The 18,643-nt window shown below is 42.2% G+C and overlaps 1 protein-coding gene across 4 annotated transcripts in view; it reads right to left on the bottom strand.

Annotated features, from left to right (window-relative positions):
* Positions 1-18,643, bottom strand: part of bcl9.S (BCL9 transcription coactivator S homeolog) — a 95,789-nt gene that overhangs the window by 54,437 nt on the left and 22,709 nt on the right. Inside the window, exon 1 of one of the 4 annotated variants that reach the window (XM_018248945.2) lies at positions 16,416-16,743. The exons of 1 other annotated variant lie outside the window; for it this stretch is intronic. The gene's annotated coding sequence lies outside the window, so the exon portion shown is untranslated. Of the gene's footprint in view, positions 1-16,415; positions 16,744-18,643 lie in introns of those variants that run through there. 2 more of the 4 variants (XM_018248944.2, XM_018248943.2) reach the window with 2 other exon arrangements.

The raw sequence follows: 18,643 nt of genomic DNA, 5'->3' as shown, positions 1-18,643 counted from the left end.
GGCAGGTCGGGGAGATTGTCGCCCCGAAGAAAACGCGATTAGTCGTCAGGCGGCTAATTCTCCCGGAATCTGCCCGTGTACTAAAGCCCTTAGTAGAGCCAAACAGAAAGGTTGTGTTATTCTACCTTATCTGCCATTAGCACTCCTTTCATTCCAGCCATATCTACCTCTAAATATCAGGCTATGTACTCTGCAATCTAATGAGCTTTTCAGAAAAGACAACTTAGGGGCAGGATTACCATAGGACAAACGGAGAGCAGGACAAATGACCAAACACTGAGTTTAAAACAAAGTTATAAAAGTGAAAGTACTACAACGGGAATGAGTTCAAGCACTGATATCTTATGTTCCTAGCAAAAGAGGAAGATAAAAAGAAAATATGTGCCTGTGAAAGGAAGTGAATACTACTTTTAAAAGCTCAAAAACTTTTTCATTTTCTGTCCTTCAAACCCTTACCTGGTTACTAGGGTCAGTGGAACACCTTACCAACAGACACAATTTTTAAAACAGACGCACACTCAGTTGTCCTTATATATAAAAATAGAATTTTGCATGATCCAAATAGTGGTATCTGAGTAAAACGCCTATATTTCAGTGTATATAGTTGTTATTCATGAGCTCAAAGATATTAACTTGCTTCTTTATTAATTTACCATATTTCCGGGATATTTGAAGCCATTTGTAAGACTACAAATGTATTGTTATTGCTACTTTTTATTACTGATCCTTCTATTCAGACTCTCTCCTATTCATAGTCCAGTCTCTTATTCAAATCAATGCATGGTTGCTAGGGTAATTTGGGCCCTAGTTACCAGATTGCTTAAAATGCAAATTGAAGAGCTGCTGAATAAAAAGCTAAATAACTCAATAACCTTTAATAATAAAAATTAAAACAAACTGCAAATTAATTCAGAATACCACTGTCTATATTATGCTAAAAGTTTCTCAAAGGTGAACAACCCCTTTAAGCTTATTGTGCTTTGCAAATGATCATATCTCTAGTCTGATTACAGCAAAATACAAATTGCTAATTAGGGGCCCCCACCACACATACACACAGACTGATGGCATGACCAGATGTGACAGCGGGTGGTCAGAAAAGTGGTTCTTACACGGCCAACTGTCATATCTAAATGGCGATTCACACTAGCAACTGTGGAGCTATTTCTACCGACAGGTGCAAAGCAGTAAGACCGAGCAGTCACTACAACTGCACTTGGATAGGAACAAGCCCAAAATGAATAGATTTGCTTTTACACTCACATACGCACACATTGTCCATCACAAAAAACATTTCCAGCATTTAAATGGCTTTTGTGATAGATTTATCCACACTGCGCTATGGCCCAGTTGCACTGTCAACCCACCAATACTGCTGCAGTGACTATTCTTGGGTTCTGTCCTGTACATGGGAGGTACGCTACAGTAGAGTCCTGTGTAGAACCAATTCGTAAATCCGGACCCCAGCCAGCAACCTGCATACTTACCTGCTACCCGACCGTAGCTTATCCGCAACCTGATCCCCTGACCATCAAGAAACAGGAAGTGTTGACATTGTAAACCGGAAGTGTCATCATTAGAAGTAGGTGTGATCAGAAAAAAAAGGCGTAAAACTTGCTATTGAGAAGACCCGCGACCCGACCTGCAAACTCGGATAACCGCCGACCCGCGTCTATACCCGCTCCAGAAACTTCTACCTGCAACCCGCATGGTACCGTAAGTTTTTGCGGGTAACCCGACCCGCTGCAGGACTCTACGCCATAGGACATTTCAAACAGTACAAATATTTAAATTACAGGGAAACACACAAATTAATACCAGGCAAGGCCGAGCAGTATAAAACGTATTGAATAATAATATATGTATTGAATAATAATATATGTTTTATATGTTTTTTATGCCATACCAGTCACAGATGTTGCAGCGCTTAGCACTGGAGCCTTGCGTTTAATTACAACAATGAAAAAAGAGGTCCCACAATTTCTGAAGCCCTACCTCCATACTTATCGACCTATGGGAGACATGTGCCTGCAGCCACAGCACAAAAGCTCTCTGGATAGAAGGACCAAAAAAGCAGTTGTTCTACGGAGAAACTAGCATTTGCCATATTATACCATAACACAGGCTTATGTCACAAAAAGGGTGAAAACACCTTAACTGAAAACAAATTGTGTTTGACATGTAACCGTACTTTTAATGGCTCAAAAAAAAACAGCCAAACACATTATCCAAATAGAGTAGCAGGGCTGAACTTCCTCCAACGCCATGTGAACATGATAATTACACAACGAACTACAAATTCCACTTGACAAGCCATGTCAAAATTCTCTTTAAAAAAAAAAAAAAAACTTTTCTGTATACATAAGCCTAAGGCATGTCTTACGCGGAGTTCAGTAGATTCTTCTGCCTTTTGCAGTTTAGAAGCAGGTTTTTCTGTATTCTGGTAGTCTCCATAAGGATTGATGAAACACGTACAAGGAGCAGCAACCATGCCCTCTCATTAGACAGAATTCATTCAGAAGCATTCAGCTTTCCTCGGGATGTAAAACAGCATAATCATTAAAAGGACCTTTTAGTATAACAAGCCCAAATTGATACTTCTAAGATGGAAGGAGATTATTCAGACTTTATTTGGGTCCTCTTTTCAGCAATGGTTACTGGTTATCACATTTTACTTGATCAAATGCTCCTTTAGTAGAACATTTACAGCATAAACCACGTGGAAGACAAGTACTGCCATGCTGATAAATGATCAATGATGCAAACTTCACCTGTTTTCATTTTATTGCCATCTTTTACCCCTCTCTTTTGCATCTTTCTGTTCTGACCTTGTGCCCAATTTCTGATTTGCTCCATGGCTTTTTTGTATTTTTATTTATCTCTCCTGTTCTCTGGCTCCTTCGGCGAGACATTTGCACATGTCGGAGTCTAACCAATGTCTAGACTGATTTCAGTGCCCCGAGGTGGAGATGCATGTTCTACATTGTGATTGGTATAGTTAGTGTGTGCAGGAGGTAAACTGTAAACAGTAAGGATGCACTGAATCTAGGATTCGGTTTGGATTCTGTCTTTTTCAGCAGGATTCGGACAAATCCTTCTGTTTACTAGGGATGCACCAAATCCACTATTTTGGATTCGGCCGAACCCCCGCAAAAGATTTGGCTGAAGTCACCTAAAATAGCACACAAGAAAGGCATAACTCAGACTCCTAAATGCGTTAAGTGCAACCAACAAGAGGCCACACTAGAACATGCTCTGAGGTCGTGCACAAAACTAAATACCCTTTGGAATCCAGTCCCATCACAAATCGCAAATCTGTGCTATATTAACACAACAGGGACAAATACACAAATTCTACTGGGATTGTACCCTGCACCCCCTAACAACACTATCAAAGGTAAAATCAGAGTAGCGGATACAATGGTATTAACCGCAGTTAAGACCATTCAGGACTAACGAGCAACCCTCTTCAACGCAAATGTGGGAACGCAAATTGCTATATACAATGCAACTACAATGGGTCCTAGCATTACAAGACAAGGAATCCAAGGGTTCTTGTTTCTTTGATATTTGGAGCAAATATTTAGACACACTTGAGGGACAAAAATACCACAAGCTACTGGCACCCTTCTGATATACTATGCGTTAGGGCACACCTGGAGATTCAGGGATATTTAGTCGCCCCAAACTGCATCCCCGTGTCTTCTGCCGGCTTTAATGGAAAAAAAAAAAACGCCAATGCACTCAGGGTGCTTAGATTTCCAAAGTCGCCCAAAATTTCCTCACGAGTAAACTTTGGGCGACTTCGGAAATCTAAGCACCGCAAGTGCATTGGCGCAGGCGTTTTTTCATTAAAGCCGGCGGAAGACATGGGGAAGCAGTTCGGGGAGATTAGTTGCCCCAAAGAAGAGGAGATTAGTCGCCGGGCTACTAAATCTCCCCGAATCTCCAAGTGTGCCCTTACCTTAAATGGTGGGCAGAAGCCTCCCTCAGGGGAGAACTCACATGAAAATCCATAAATTAGATAAGAAGAAACTCGCCTCCTCCTCCAACAATTAAATCCTGCGCAGGGCGATTTGCCCTGAGAAGACGACAAACGACATGGAAAAGACCTCCATTCACCCCTCTCCTCTTCACTTTCACCCCATCTCTATTCTCTTCCTACTCTAATTAGTTTTAAGTTACTCATATGCTACATGCATGTTACCGTGCAACTCGGACTCACAAAATGATGTGTTGAACCGTGGCTGCGGTCTCATATCGTATGTAAGCATCTATAACTTGAATGTGGCTACAAAGCAACAAACATGTATTCTGCACGGATGTTTGGTATTTACTTTTGTAATAGCATTTATTTTATTGAAAATGTAATAAAACAGTTATAAAAAAAAAAAGAAGAATCGGCCCAATATCGAACTGAATCCTAATTTGCATATGCAAATTAGGGACGGGTAGAGAAATCACATGACTGTCACAAAACAAGGAAGTAGAAAATGTTTCCCCTTCCTGCCCGTAATTTGCATATGCAAATTAGGATTCTGTTCAGTATTTGGAAAAATCTTTTGCGAAGGATTCAGGTGTTCGGCCGAATCCACAATAGTAAACAGGAACATTGGGAGTAAGACAAACCTACTATGCACATTATAGTAGAGCTTAAAAGAGGCAGATATGTGCAAGCCTAAATAATAAAGATGAGCATTCAAATAGGAGAGGCAGCAACGTGCAAAACACTGAGCTTCAGTTTGTCTTCCGGGAAATAACTGCAATTTAGGGGCAGATTTATCAAAATGTGAAACTAGAACTCAGCACACTTTCTATTCATTGCGATGGGATTTTTAGAATGATATTTATTAATGGAGTTCACCATTTGATAAATATGCTTTTAAAAATCCCCTAGGAATGATCAGAAAGTGAGAGTTTTTTTCTGCGGTGAGTTCTATTTGCAAATTTTGATAAATCTGTCCCTTAAACTAAGTATGCCGGGAACACTGGCATCCACCAATAAAAGGCTAAACGAAAAGACCACTTTTAGCAGTTAATGGGGTTAAATGCAGTTTCAATAGCAATGATGGGGTTGGTAGGTTTGATACAAATGACATACATAATTGTAGTTCTTTACGATACAGAACAGCCAGATTAAAAACATGAAACACAAACAGGATGCCTGCAAATACACTCATTCATATACAGGTATGGGATCCTTTATCCAGAAGCTACGAATTAGAGAAAGGCCACCTCCCATAGACTCCATTTTATCCAAATAATCCAAAGTTTTAAAAATGATTTTTCTCTTCAATAAAAAAAAAACCAGTAGCTTGTATTTGATCCCAACTAAGATATAATTAAAGGGGTGGTTCACCTTTAGGTTAACTTTTAAAAAGTATGTTCTAGAATGGCCATTTCTAAGCAACTTTTCAATTGGTCTTCATTATTTATTTTTTTATAGTTTATGAATTATTTGCCTTCTTCTCCTGACTTTTTCTAGCTTTCAAAAGGCGGTCACTGACCCCCATCTAAAAACAAATGTTCCATAAAGCTACAAATTTATTGTTATTGCTTTTTATTACTCATCTTTCTGTTCTGACCCTCCCCTATTAATATTCCATATTCTCATTGAAATCAATGCATGGTTGCTAGGGGAATTTAGACCCTAGCAACCAGATTGCCGACACTGCTAACTGGAGAACTCAATAAAAAGTCAAATAACTCAAAAACCACAAATAATAAATGAAAATCATTCCAAATTGTCTCAGAATATCACTCTCTACATAGGTTTGCCAACTTTTCTGGAAAAAAATACCGGCCTTCCTATATTTTTTCTCAATTAATAAACATTGGGATCAGTAATCTTTTTTTACCAGCCAGGCTGGTAAAATACCGGCCAGGTGGCAACCCTATCTCTACGTCATACTAAAAGTTCATTCAAAGGTGAACAACCCCTTTAATAATTATTGGAAGCAAAACCAGCCTATTGGGTCTATTTAATGTTTACAGGTTTTGCTATTAGACCTGAGGTATGAAGATCCATATTAGGGAAAAGATCTGCTATCCGGAAAGTCCCAGGTCCCTAGCTTTCTGAATAACAGGTCCCATACCTGTAGTAAAGATAGCAACAATAGGCCAAGATAATGATAAAATGTGGCCCCAGTAACTAAAGGTGGCCATAGACGCAAAGATCCGCTCGTTAGGCGACATCGCCAAACGAGCGGATCTTTCCCCAATATGCCGTTAACGAGCATGGCAATATTGGGGGTAATCTGAACGTTCGGCCGTATGGGCGAACGATTCGATTACGATGTGCAATGGGCTCCGGCGGGATCGGTCGGGTCAAAATCAAACCTGTCCGATCGACCAAACGACCGATCTCCGTCGGACAAAAGATGTCGGCACTCTCCACACACGATCCGAAAATTGTACGAATACTCGATTCGTACGATAGGATCTGTGCATCTATGGCCAGCTTAAACTACAACTGGATAAACCTTGGCACCATCTGCAGGTTTTTAGAATTGGCCATAGAGTAGCACACATTCAATTAGACTGAACAGCTTCATAACGTATCATTACAACTTCTCATCCACATTCTGCAGGTTGCAATGACACAGCTTCCAAGATTACACTTCCCTTTCCCTGTCTTTAGAATAGGTAATTATACAGCTTCTCGCCTTCTACGTATCGGTCGGACTCGGCTGCCTTTTTCTGTTTTTAGCACAGATTCTTACCAGCACTCCTTAAGGGCTCTTACACATGAGCGTTCCGACCTGCGCTCCCCTGCGTTCCGTTTTTTGGCGTTCAGCCGCAGGGGAGCGCAGGAATGGACGCAAGTCATTATTTGAAATGGGGCTGTACTCACTCAGGCGCGTGTAGGTGCCGAACGCAGGTTCAGATGCAACATGCTGCATTTTTCCTGCGTTCGGCGCCTACACGCGCCTGAGTGAGTACAGCCCAATTTCAAATAATGACTTGCGTCTATTCCTGCGCTCCCCTGCGGCTGAACGACAAAAAACGGAACGCAGGGGAGCGCAGGTCGGAACGCTCATGTGTAAGAGCCCTTAAGGTGAATGACAAAGAAACTTTAATAGAAGAGGATTCACTCGTCTGGCCCACAAAAACCACAGCACGCCACTTCCAACTTCCCACTGATGTAATTGCTGCATGCAACTCTCCAGTTCAACCACAACTCCCTGCATGGCTCGGACAACAAAAATATGCTGAATAATAAGTCACAGCGTGGAGATCCCTGCACCAGGGTAATATGGTTGTACTGTTAGTCCAAAAACACTGTCCATTTTGTATGGTATAATTTCTGAGTTTAACTGTACTATAAATACTCTACATTCACTTTTATTGTGCTCCATGCACTGGTCTCCCAACAGTAGGTGGTGAAGTTGTAAAATTCGGAGGGTTGTGGAAGCACTCTTAGGGCTAAATCAAAGTATATTTAAATATAATGGAAGTGCTACTTACAATGCACTTAGGTGGTGAAGTTGCCCAACACGCTTTAAGCCTTAAAGGAACAGTAACACCAACAAATGAAGTGTTTTAACGTAATTTAGATATAAGGTAGTGTTGCCCTGCACTGATAAAACTGGTGTTGTTGCTTCGGATACTCTACTATAGTTTATATAAACAAGCTGCTGTGTAGCCATGGGGGCAGCCATTCAAGCACAGGATACACAGTAGATAACAGATAAGTACTACTATAGTTTATATAAACAAGCTGCTGTGTAGTCATGGGGGCAGCCATTCAAGCACAGGATACACAGTAGATAACAGATAAGTACTACTATAGTTTATATAAACAAGCTGCTGTGTAGCCATGGGGGCAGCCATTCAAGCACAGGATACACAGTAGATAACAGATAAGTACTACTATAGTTTATATAAACAAGCTGCTGTGTAGCCACGGGGGCAGCCATTCAAGCACAGGATACACAGTAGATAACAGATAAGTACTACTATAATTTATATCAACAAGCTGCTGTGTAGCCATTCAAGCACAGGATACACAGTAGATAACAGATAATTAATACTATAGTTTATATAAACAAGCTGCTGTGTAGCCATGGGGGCAGCCATTTAAGCACAGGATACACAGTAGATAACATAAGTACTACTATAGTTTATATAAACAAGCTGCTGTGTAGCCATGGGAACAGCCATTCAAGCACAGGATACACAGTAGATAACAGATAAGTACTACTATAGTTTGTATTAATAAGCTGCTGTGTAGCCATAGGGGCAGCCATTCAAAGCAGAAAAGGGAGAAAAGGCACAGGATACAAAGCAGATAACAGATAATCTCTGTAGTATACAATTGGATTCTTCAAAATATATCAGTTATCTACTGTGTATCCTGCGCTTGAATCGCGGCCCCAATGGTTACACAGCAGCGTGTTTATAGATGATAGTCATGTTTCTGAAGCAAACACACCAGTTTTACCAGTGCAGGGCAACACTACATTATACTGTCATTCCTTTAAAACACTTTCATTTTTTGGTGTTACTGTTCATTTAAGTTCAAAAATAAAAACAAGAACTTCACTTTAAACCAAAAACCAGAAAGCAGCTACCATGTGACACATTAAGGTGCTTTCATCTACTACAATCACATTTTGTGCCCACACCTTGGGATAGCAAGACCCTATAGACAATAAAAACTTAAGCCAACAAGAGCAGGTAGCCAACCATAGCATTATAATTTATAACTGTTGACTTCAACATAAAAAGCACAGCCAATGGCTCAGTCTAAATTGGGGGTCTTACAGCTTTGAACAAATACACAAAGCAATATGAACAATAATGCTTACAAATAATTTGTCTCAAGACCACGCACCGTGAAGAGCATTAAAGGGGACATAACCCCAAAACAACAGTTTGACTAAAGAAAGAAAAATGAATTCCAAGTAACTTTCCAAGATTGGTTCATTAGAAAAAGGAAAGCAGTTTGTAAATGTAATTGCTGCTGAAAAGCGGTCTGTCGCTTTCCATTCTCTGGCCCTGTCTCTTGAAAAAATTATAGCAGAAGTCAATATTGTGTGGATCTGTACACCAGGCTTCAACTACAGGTATGGGACCGGTTATCCAGAATGCTTGGGACCCAAGGTTTTCTGGATAATGGATCTTTCTGTAATTTGGATCTTCATACCCCAAGTCTACTAGTAAACCTGGTTTTGCTTCCAATAAGGATTCATTAGCTTATCACATAGAATTATTAATACAGAGTATTATTACAGAGAAATAGGAAATCATTTTTAAAAAAACGTGGATTATTTGGATAAATTGGAGTCTATGAGAGACCACCTTTCTGTGATTCTGAGCTTTCTGGATAACGGTTCCCAGATAACATATACCATACTAGTACTTGCTTCAAAAAAATTAAAGGGGAACTCCAGCTTCCAAACCAAAATTTGATAAAGAGGCCCACATAACACAGAAACCCCTAATATACCCATCACAGTTACCTGTTTCTTCAAAAACTATGAATAAATTCCATTTTCTACACTGAAATCCAGCTTTTTAAAAGTTCTTCTCTTTCTGCATCATTTGAAATCCTGGCAGGGAAGGAGGGACTAAAACACTGATGTTAGAAATTGTAACCACAGCTTACAGACAGCATGCAGGAACTACATAACCCACAATGCATTTCACTATGATGTTCCTTTCCTTATTGAAATCACGTGTGCAGGGAATTGTGGGGTTTGGAGGATGCAGGCTGAGGACAGCTGGCTGCTGATACAAAGTAACAGTAGTCAGTCAGCTCAGCAAAGTAGTCAGACAGATCAGCAGGAGAGCAGGGGGCTAGGCTTAGGGAACTAAGAAAACCATTAAAAATCATAAAAAGTCTGCATATTTTTTTATTGATGTATATTGCAAAGTTGCTTGAAATTGAGTACAGAAAGGGACACTAATACTGCCACACCGTTTCAAAAGCAAGTGCCACCAGGGCAGTGAACAGGAAGGGACAGACGCTGCTTTCAACAGCAATTACATTTACACTTTGAAACAACTGAAAATGTGCAATGAATATACATTTTTACTTTCATTATGCAAAATGCTATTTTGAGTTTGCATTCCCTTTAAAGATTCTAAATAAAAGGACTATGGTTGTAATACTTCATACATTAAAAAAAGCCACACAAGTTAGAAGAGAAAATATATTTATAAATCACGATTTACCAATTGCCTAGTCAACACAGGGTGACAGTAATGGTGCTGCTAATCTGCATTATGCCGCTTCCATGCTACGCTTTTTTTTTTCCTAAGATGTCAGTTCACAGGGAGGCTCGGTGCTTCTCCTGGATTCAAAGAGCAACAATATGTCCAGGGAGAGAATGGAAATGTCTGTCTTTGGGGAGTGCAATAGTCTGGCTTTGTTTAATTACACAGGAAGCCGAGCTATTCCTGGAAATGTCATATTTTACACTATAACAGTACTTACAATATCTATGTATGTATATACAGTATCCGTAGCAACAGTAGCTGGTATTTGATCCCAACTAAGATATAATTAATCCTTGTTGGAAGCAGAACCAGCCTATTGGGTTTATTTAATATGTGCATGATTTTCTGCTAGACTCAAGGTATGAAGATCCAAATTACAGAAAGATCTGTTATCTGGAAATCCCCAGGTTCCATACCTGTATAGCAGGGGTGCCAAAAGGTAGATCAGGATTTACCAGTAGACCTTTAACTGGTGATCAGTTCATCTCAAGACACTGTCCACAAACATCTTGTCTCAATCAGCCGCCTGTTTAATTTTTTTATATTCAGATTAGGGATGCACCGAATCCACTAATTTCGATTCAGCCAAACCCCCGAATCCTTCGCAAAAGATTCTGCCGAATAACTAGCCAAATCCTAATTTGCATATGCAAATTAGGGGTGGGAAGGGGAAAACATTTTTTACTTCCTTATTTCATTACAAAAAGTCACGCAATTTCACACCCCCTGCCCCTAATTAGCAAATGCAAATTAGGATTCGGTTCGGCAAAAGGATTCCAAATCCTGCTGAAAAAGGCCGAATCCTGGATTCGGTGCATCCCTAATTCAGATATTTATTATTTTAAAGTCACATAAGAAATAGTGATCTCTTAAATATAGCAATATAAATTCTCTGATAAATCTATATTTAAGTAATATTTTCCATGGAACAGAATGCTAACAATTTTTTTATGGAAGTAGATCATAATGGGACCCATTGCGCAGTAGAGGGATTTACCGTTAAGGATCTACTGTGCATGTGCTGAAAGTCACAAAGTTTACGAAAAAAGAAACCGTAAGATTCGCGACTTTCGGGCACATGCGCAGTAGATCCTTACTGGTAAATCCCTCTACAGCGCATGCGCCACCAAATGCCGGGCGAACGTGGCTGCCGTGAACTCAACAGGAGAGGAACTGCACGGAGGGGTCAGTAACAAGTTAGGGGCATTTTGCCCGGGGGGGGGGGGTAGGTCGGAGGGGGGCAACACGGGGAGGGGGAGGGATTTTAGCCCCGAAGGGATTGAATTCTCCTTTAAGTAGGAGAAATAGCCTAAAAGAATTTAATCCCATCCTAAAGTGCAGGCACAAGTCACATGACTGGGGCAACTGGGAAACTGACAATATGTCTAGCCCCATGTCAGATTTCAAAATTGAATATAAAAAAAAAAATCTGTTTGCTCTTTTGAGAAATGGATTTCAGTGCATAAGTCTGCTGGAGTAGCACTATTAACTGGTGCGTTTTGAAAAAAACGTTTTACCATGACAGGATCCCTTTAAGTACTGAACCCAAGAGCTCAACCAGCAAAACACACCATCATTTACTCTGCACCCGAAAGTGAACACTTCCTTCAGCACACAAGAAATATGGAGGAACATGCTGGAAGGACATCTTCTGCAGACTTCTAAAAGCCATCGTTCTACAAAAATGAGGCATTCGACTCTAATGGAAACCATCTGGCAGCATGTTACAATTCAGCAGCAACATCAACTGGATGAACATTGTTCCACAAAGTATCGAGGCCTGCTTTTATTTTGTGCGATTTTCATTCAGCCGATTCGAGGGAGAACTTTGGAAAGAGATGCGCCAATGAGGTTTTTGCTTTGTTTCTCCTCTTTAAACATAAAGAAGCAAACAACGGTATACACCATCAAACCGGAGGAGGAGAAAATACCAATAATATGCAACCCATGTATCTCTGGCTGCTGCTAACCTACCCGGCAGGACAAGAAGTCATACATGGGAGTTTTTATATTTTCTTTACATCATGTGCTGCTTAAGGAGCATTGCAATATCTGCCAAGCAGGGGGTACACTTTAAATTGTGAAAGAATTGCGACAGCAAATACTTTTTCATACTACACTGACAATCTAGTGCCCATCCAGCATTAAATGTCTTCTATACCTTCATTATATATAAATAAATATCATTCCATGACGAGTTATAATTCCCATACAAAAAGCCATCAGGAGTGTGGCCTACCAGCTCAAGGGATGTGACCATATGCCATGGGGGCATAAACTGAAATAAGCCTTAAAGGAGAAGGAAAGTTACCAAGGCAGTTTATTGCCAATAGATTAACCACAATAGGGAAAGCTAGAATGCTATATTTATTCTGTAGAATACTTTACAATACCCGAGTAAAGAGCACTAGAAACTATTGTTTGTTTAGAATAGCAGCTGCCATATTAGCTTGATGTGACATTTCCTGCCTGAATCTCTCCCTGCTAACTGATATTTCTGGGCTCAGATTACAGCTGGGAGGGTAGGAGGGAGGTAGGGAGGTAGAGAGGGATAGAGGAACAAACTGAGCATGCTCAAGCCCTAGCCCTGAAGGTTTATGCTGAAAACAGGAAGTCTGATACAGAAGCCCATGTGTACACAATAGAAGGAAAGAACTGCTGTGTTTCTTTTGACAGAGGACTCAGAGCAGAATTACTTTGAGTCCTTCTCCTTTAAACTTATTGCAACCATTCTGCCCAAACATCTGAACAACCAATCATCCTGCAGTCTGAAAGTGCAGTATGGCAATGCATCATGAAGTGAGTGCATGTTGCACAGGCTAATAATGTTTAAATAATGGCTTTTGGTACAGAATAGCCTAGACATTTCATAATGAAAAATAAAAGTGCACCCACTGGTAAACAGATTTTTTTTTTTTATTATTTAATGCAAAGACTTGACCTAGATTATATAATGCTACAAATATCTAGACCGGCAATAAAACATAGTAAATCAACCATATTGGAGTATTACCCCTAACAACTAATCCCTTATTGATTATGAAATGTTCCATTAAATCAGTCAACTACTGAACCCAGTGTTTGCCACTACATATTTAATATACACCCAGCAGCTAATTTTGCAGTCCGATTTTTTTTTTTACACGCGTGTGTGTGTGCGTGTGTGTGTGTAAATTTTAAAGGAGAACTAAAGTTTAACTAAAGCTAGAAATGTTGTACATTATGTGTTGGCCTTCTGTACCAGCCCAAGGAAACCACAGCCCTTTAGCAGTGGTCTCCAGAGATGCCCCAGTAGCTCTCCATCTTCTTTTCTGCCGATTCACTGGACATGCTCTGTGCTGCTGTCACTTACTGAGCTTAGGGACCCACTCACAATATACAGTACACATAGAATAGAAATGTCACAATATAAGACTGATTAGTAATTAATACAGATAATTACTACATGTCAGCACAGAAACCAATTAGCATCAGAATTTAATAATCAGTCCTGTAACATCAGCTTATATTACAAACATACCTCATTTTCTGCTGGATAATTAGTGACGACCCCTAAGCTTAGCTTCTCAACAGCTGCTCAGAGCCCACTGAACATGTGAGTGTTACAGACACTTTCCAAGATGGTGACCCCCTGTGACAAGTTTGAAGTCCTGGATCATTGCTGCTATTGACAAGCTGAAACTTTAGGCTGGTGCAATAAGTGCAGTATATAAAATATGGCATTTTTAGTCACATTTATTTTTAGGGTTTAATTCTCCTTTAAGGGGTTCTTCCTGTTGTTTGAACAAAAACCCGGCAAATACTATCTTGTAGTATCTAGTGGACAGAAGAAACAAGTTTCTGGTGATGAAGACCCACTGTCAGTGCAGAGATGGACAACAGACAATAGGGGAGATATGGGGGTATGCAGGTTACATGGGGTTATAAAAAACAAATAAATAAATTTAAAAAAAAAAGGGTCTCAGACAAGTCACCTGTGTATTTGAAGCTAAAGAGGGAAAGCATTTTGGAAAATGGTACAAAAGCTGGCTCCCTACTGGTTTGCCATTGGCTTTGCTGCTGTGACAATCAAAGATAAATGGATATACATTTCCACATGTGGCTTTAGCCTTAAAAGACTTGAACTCCAAATACATAAAGTAGGCAGCACAGAGAGCTTAACAGCTGCGGAACAAGCTCAGCACTGCTCCATTAACAGTTCAGGACTGTTAGCCTGTCCCATTTCAGAATACTCCGGAATATCAAAACTTTGGTCAGAAGGTCCAAACGTTTCCGGTTGTACCAACTTGTGTCTCCATGTCAGTGCCTCAGTTTTCCTACCAGGATATCCAGACCAACGTTTGGCAATCCATGAGGTCACTTTCAAATCTGAAGAGGCCTATGGAGACTTATCCCTTCTAATACAGACCAGTAACTACTGCTTCATGTTTGTTGCAACCATATCTAAAGTAGCCACATAGAGGTGAGAAGAATGTTGGAAAAGACTTACTCATATGTAACTAACTGGAAGGGTATAATTTCAGGACCACTCACTCACAGCTAATTTCTAGTGCCCCAGCATTAGGGGCTAGTGTACAATTATATACCCCAGGAGCCACAACAAGAGGTCCTCTGTTATTGTGCATCACTTAAACCTAAGTGTTTCTTACAGGCCCCCATATCCCAATCAGAAATATACTCAACGCCCAGTCCAGTCCTGGCTACACTAACGAAAGTCAGAGAGGCTCCCTGGGCTGATGGCACACAAGGAAATTCGTCTCCTGTGGTAGACCAGCTTTGTAGTGGGTGACTAATCTCCTATAAATGCACAGCAGCTATAATGTAAATTATCAGTGGGAAAATATACATGTTGCTTGGGTTTTTCAAAGTAGCCCAAAATTACCTAGCCATGTGTGCCATAGTCCTCAGTCGCCCAGCCCACTGGTCCCCCCAATGACATTACATACCAGACTGCCTACAACAGGGCCTCATCTAAAGCATTCATGGATACCTTCATTTTCATGAAACCTTATATCCCAGCAACTCCACTTATGCACCAGATATCCTGAATTCACTTTCCCGGGACACAATGGCTGAGACAGCAACCATGACACAAGCCCCAATGTTCTAACTGTGCCCCAGGCAGACACACATGATCCAGTTCCTCAAGCTATAAAACCCTTAACTCATGTTTATTATGCATCTGCCCCAAGTACTCTAGAATCTCAGTGCTCAACCTACTGTCTCCTCAAATATCCTTTACTAACAAGCTCCTGACAAGCATTCCCCAAAGCCCGATACCCTCATATGCCCCAGCATATCCAAATATAGACCCAATGTTCCACATCAGATACCCTTACACACAAGTGCCACAGTCACCAACGCCACTTCTCTTATGCCAGAGGCAAATAAAACACAAGCCCAGGGCTCACACTCCATAGCCTTCTTTCATCTGATACCAAACATGCTCCACAGTGCAATTTCTGTTGCCTGCCTTCTCATCCCAAATTCCCCTTTGCCCCAACAACATGATTTGTTTTAACACAGTTACCATCACACATGCCAGTGTCCCACATAATTATATCACTTTCCAACGCAAAAGCACAGAATAGTGACCCACCACATGGTCTACTGTAAAACCCCAGGTACTTTCACATGCACCAAACTATGGGCTGTTCTCTAATCTCAGATCCACTCACACATTCCCCAATGCTCAACACCAAAACTTGTCCCAGATCCCCTTACACATTGCCAGTGTCCCACATCATGGCCTGCTTCACAATTTTCACACAATCCCAGTCCTCCACACAAGATCCCAGTTGTCCCCTAACATTTCCAAGGGTCTAGATACCTTCACATGTGCCATACTATTACTTCTCTAATCTTAGATCCCCTCACACACTCCCAGTGTCCCACACCACAGCCTACTCTCTTATCCCAGATCCCCTCACACATTGCCAGTGTCCCACTCCATGGCCTGTCCCCTTATCCCTCACACATTGCCAGTGTCCCACACTATGGCCTGTTCGTTCCCAGAGCCCCACTCGGCCCCCTGGTCGGGCCCTGAATGTCCCATAGGCCGTACTCTTATCCCTACTCCCGCCTGGGATTCGGCTCATGGCTCGGGCCTAAGCGACAAGCAAAAAACGCACCGAAGGCAACGTGCGCGTGACCCGCTCCCTCCCACAGAAACTCCTCCCGCCAGCACTTACCGGTAGCGCCTCGGGTAACAGGAGGGGCGCGCAGAGGGAGGGGGCGCTCGTGTCTCCGGGGTTGGGGGGGTTGTAATGTGACGCGCCGGCCGGGCCTGCCCCGGGTCTCTCCTCCTCCTACTCACACAGCCGGTATCACGGCAGCTTTAAGGTCCCGCAGCCGCACAGAGGCTCCATTGTCTTTTCTCTCTCTCAGGCTCTCTCGCTTCCCCTCCTGCCCTCCCCCTCTCCGGCTCCTGAAAGTGGTGCCTTCCTCCTCCCCTCTCCTCAGCGATCAGGCTCCCGTACACGCCTCTCGAGACACGAACCCGCCTTCTGCCCCTTGCTGCCGCTGCCCCTCCTTCGACAACACTTCGTGAGCCTAAAAGAACCGCCCACTCCAGAATTAGTCTCCGCCCACCAGATCGCACGCTCTTCCTCCGCCTTTAAGGTGGCCATAGACACACAGATAATATCGTACGAAACGAATTTTCGTCCGATATTCGTTGCGTGTATGGTGGAAAAAGAGCCGACCGATATCGGCAGAAGACTTGGATATCGGTCGGCTCGTCGATCGGGCTGGACGGAAAATTTTGATCGGGTGCCTTTGAAGGGACCCAAACATCGCCCATTGTTAGTGCTGAATCGTCAGATACAGGTAGAATTCTATTGTTTCTTCCCGTATATCTACCTGTATATCTGCCGATTGAGCTCTACACGTGTGTACTGAAACGAACGATCTTTCTTGGAAAGATCTTTTCCAAGAAAGATCGTAATTGTTACGTCTATGGCCACCTTAAGAACATTCCACTCCTGTCTGTGACCCGCGCCCGCCCCCCCGGAACCCTTGACGAGTGGTTCCGCCCCCTCCTTATTCCCACTTCCATCCTCCCCCATGGAAGGGGCGTTTGGTACACCCCTTTGCCTATTCCAGCCCCAGTTCACTCCAGGCCCGAGTAGTTAGCGCGACTTACAGAGACATCGCAGTCGCTTTTTGGCTGATTTGTTCTCTCTGTACCTGCTGGTATAGTCCCGGCGTGTGCTGGCGCCGACTCAACCACATTCCTTATGTCCATTTGTCTGGCTCTGTGTTGGGGGCACAAGGGAAGGCAATTAGGTGGCACTGGGGCAAGATCCGAGCCGTGGGAATGTATTATGTGGGCACTGTATGTTGCACAAGGTCAGGAGAAAGGAAACCTATGACTTTGCCACTACCTGCTTGATACAAAGTGGTATAGGCTAGTGTCTGCATCTGAGGCATCGGGACACTATTGGTGGCACAAGGTGTCTGTGTCTGTGGCACAAGGTGTCTGTGTCTGTGGCACAAGGTGGTTGTGGGTCGTGGTTGTGGCACAAGGTGGTTGTGGGTCGTGTCTGTGGCACAAGGTGGTTGTGGGTCGTGTCTGTGGCACAAGGTGGTTGTGGGCTGTCTGTGGCACAAGGTGGCCATGTCTGTGGCAAAAGGTGGTTGTGGGTCGTGTCTGTGGCACATGGTGGTTGTGGGTCGTGTCTGTGGCACAAGGTGGTTGTGGGTCGTGTCTGTGGCACAAGGTGGGCATTGGGGAAGTAACTGTGTAGCACAAAGTGACAAGATTGGCATGGGACCAGTCTGACTGTGGCACAACATAAATATGGAGGCAGTGTATATGTTTAGAACAAGATGGGTGGCAGTATTTTGTGGCACCAGATGGAAACAGGGCATTATCGGTGTGGCCTGGAATCTGTGTGGTGGTTTTGGGGCATTATTGTACAGCGATGCAGAATGTTTTTCATTTTATAAATATATAATAATACATGGGACCTGTTATCCAGAATCCTCAGGACCCGGGGCTTTCCGGATGCCACAATTTGGATCTTCATACCTTAAGTCTACTAGAAAATCATGTAAACATTAAATAAACCCAATAGGCTGGTTTTGCTTCCAATAAGGATTAATTATATCTCAGTTGGGATCAAGTACAAGCTACTGTTTTATTATTACAGAGAATGGCTTTTCCATAATTCCAAGCTTTCTGGAAAACAGGTTTCTCGATAACAGATCTCATACCTGTAGTAATAATTTTACACAAATACTGAAATTCTATTTGTAGATAAAATCTCTGAGACCCGGCAATATCGATTCTAGAGCCTGTGCCAGATCCTCTCATTGTTGCCCAGTCTCTCCCTTTGTGCAGGACCTGCATCTGCTCCTGTGTCTCTTTCTCTCATCCCGGCCTGGCCCAAACTGCCACATCAACTCTCCTGATCAA

The sequence above is a fragment of the Xenopus laevis genome, chromosome 2S (assembly GCF_017654675.1).
Source record: "Xenopus laevis strain J_2021 chromosome 2S, Xenopus_laevis_v10.1, whole genome shotgun sequence".
In the NCBI taxonomy this organism is placed as follows: domain Eukaryota; kingdom Metazoa; phylum Chordata; class Amphibia; order Anura; family Pipidae; genus Xenopus; species Xenopus laevis.
This window is presented reverse-complemented; position numbering and strand designations above follow the sequence as displayed.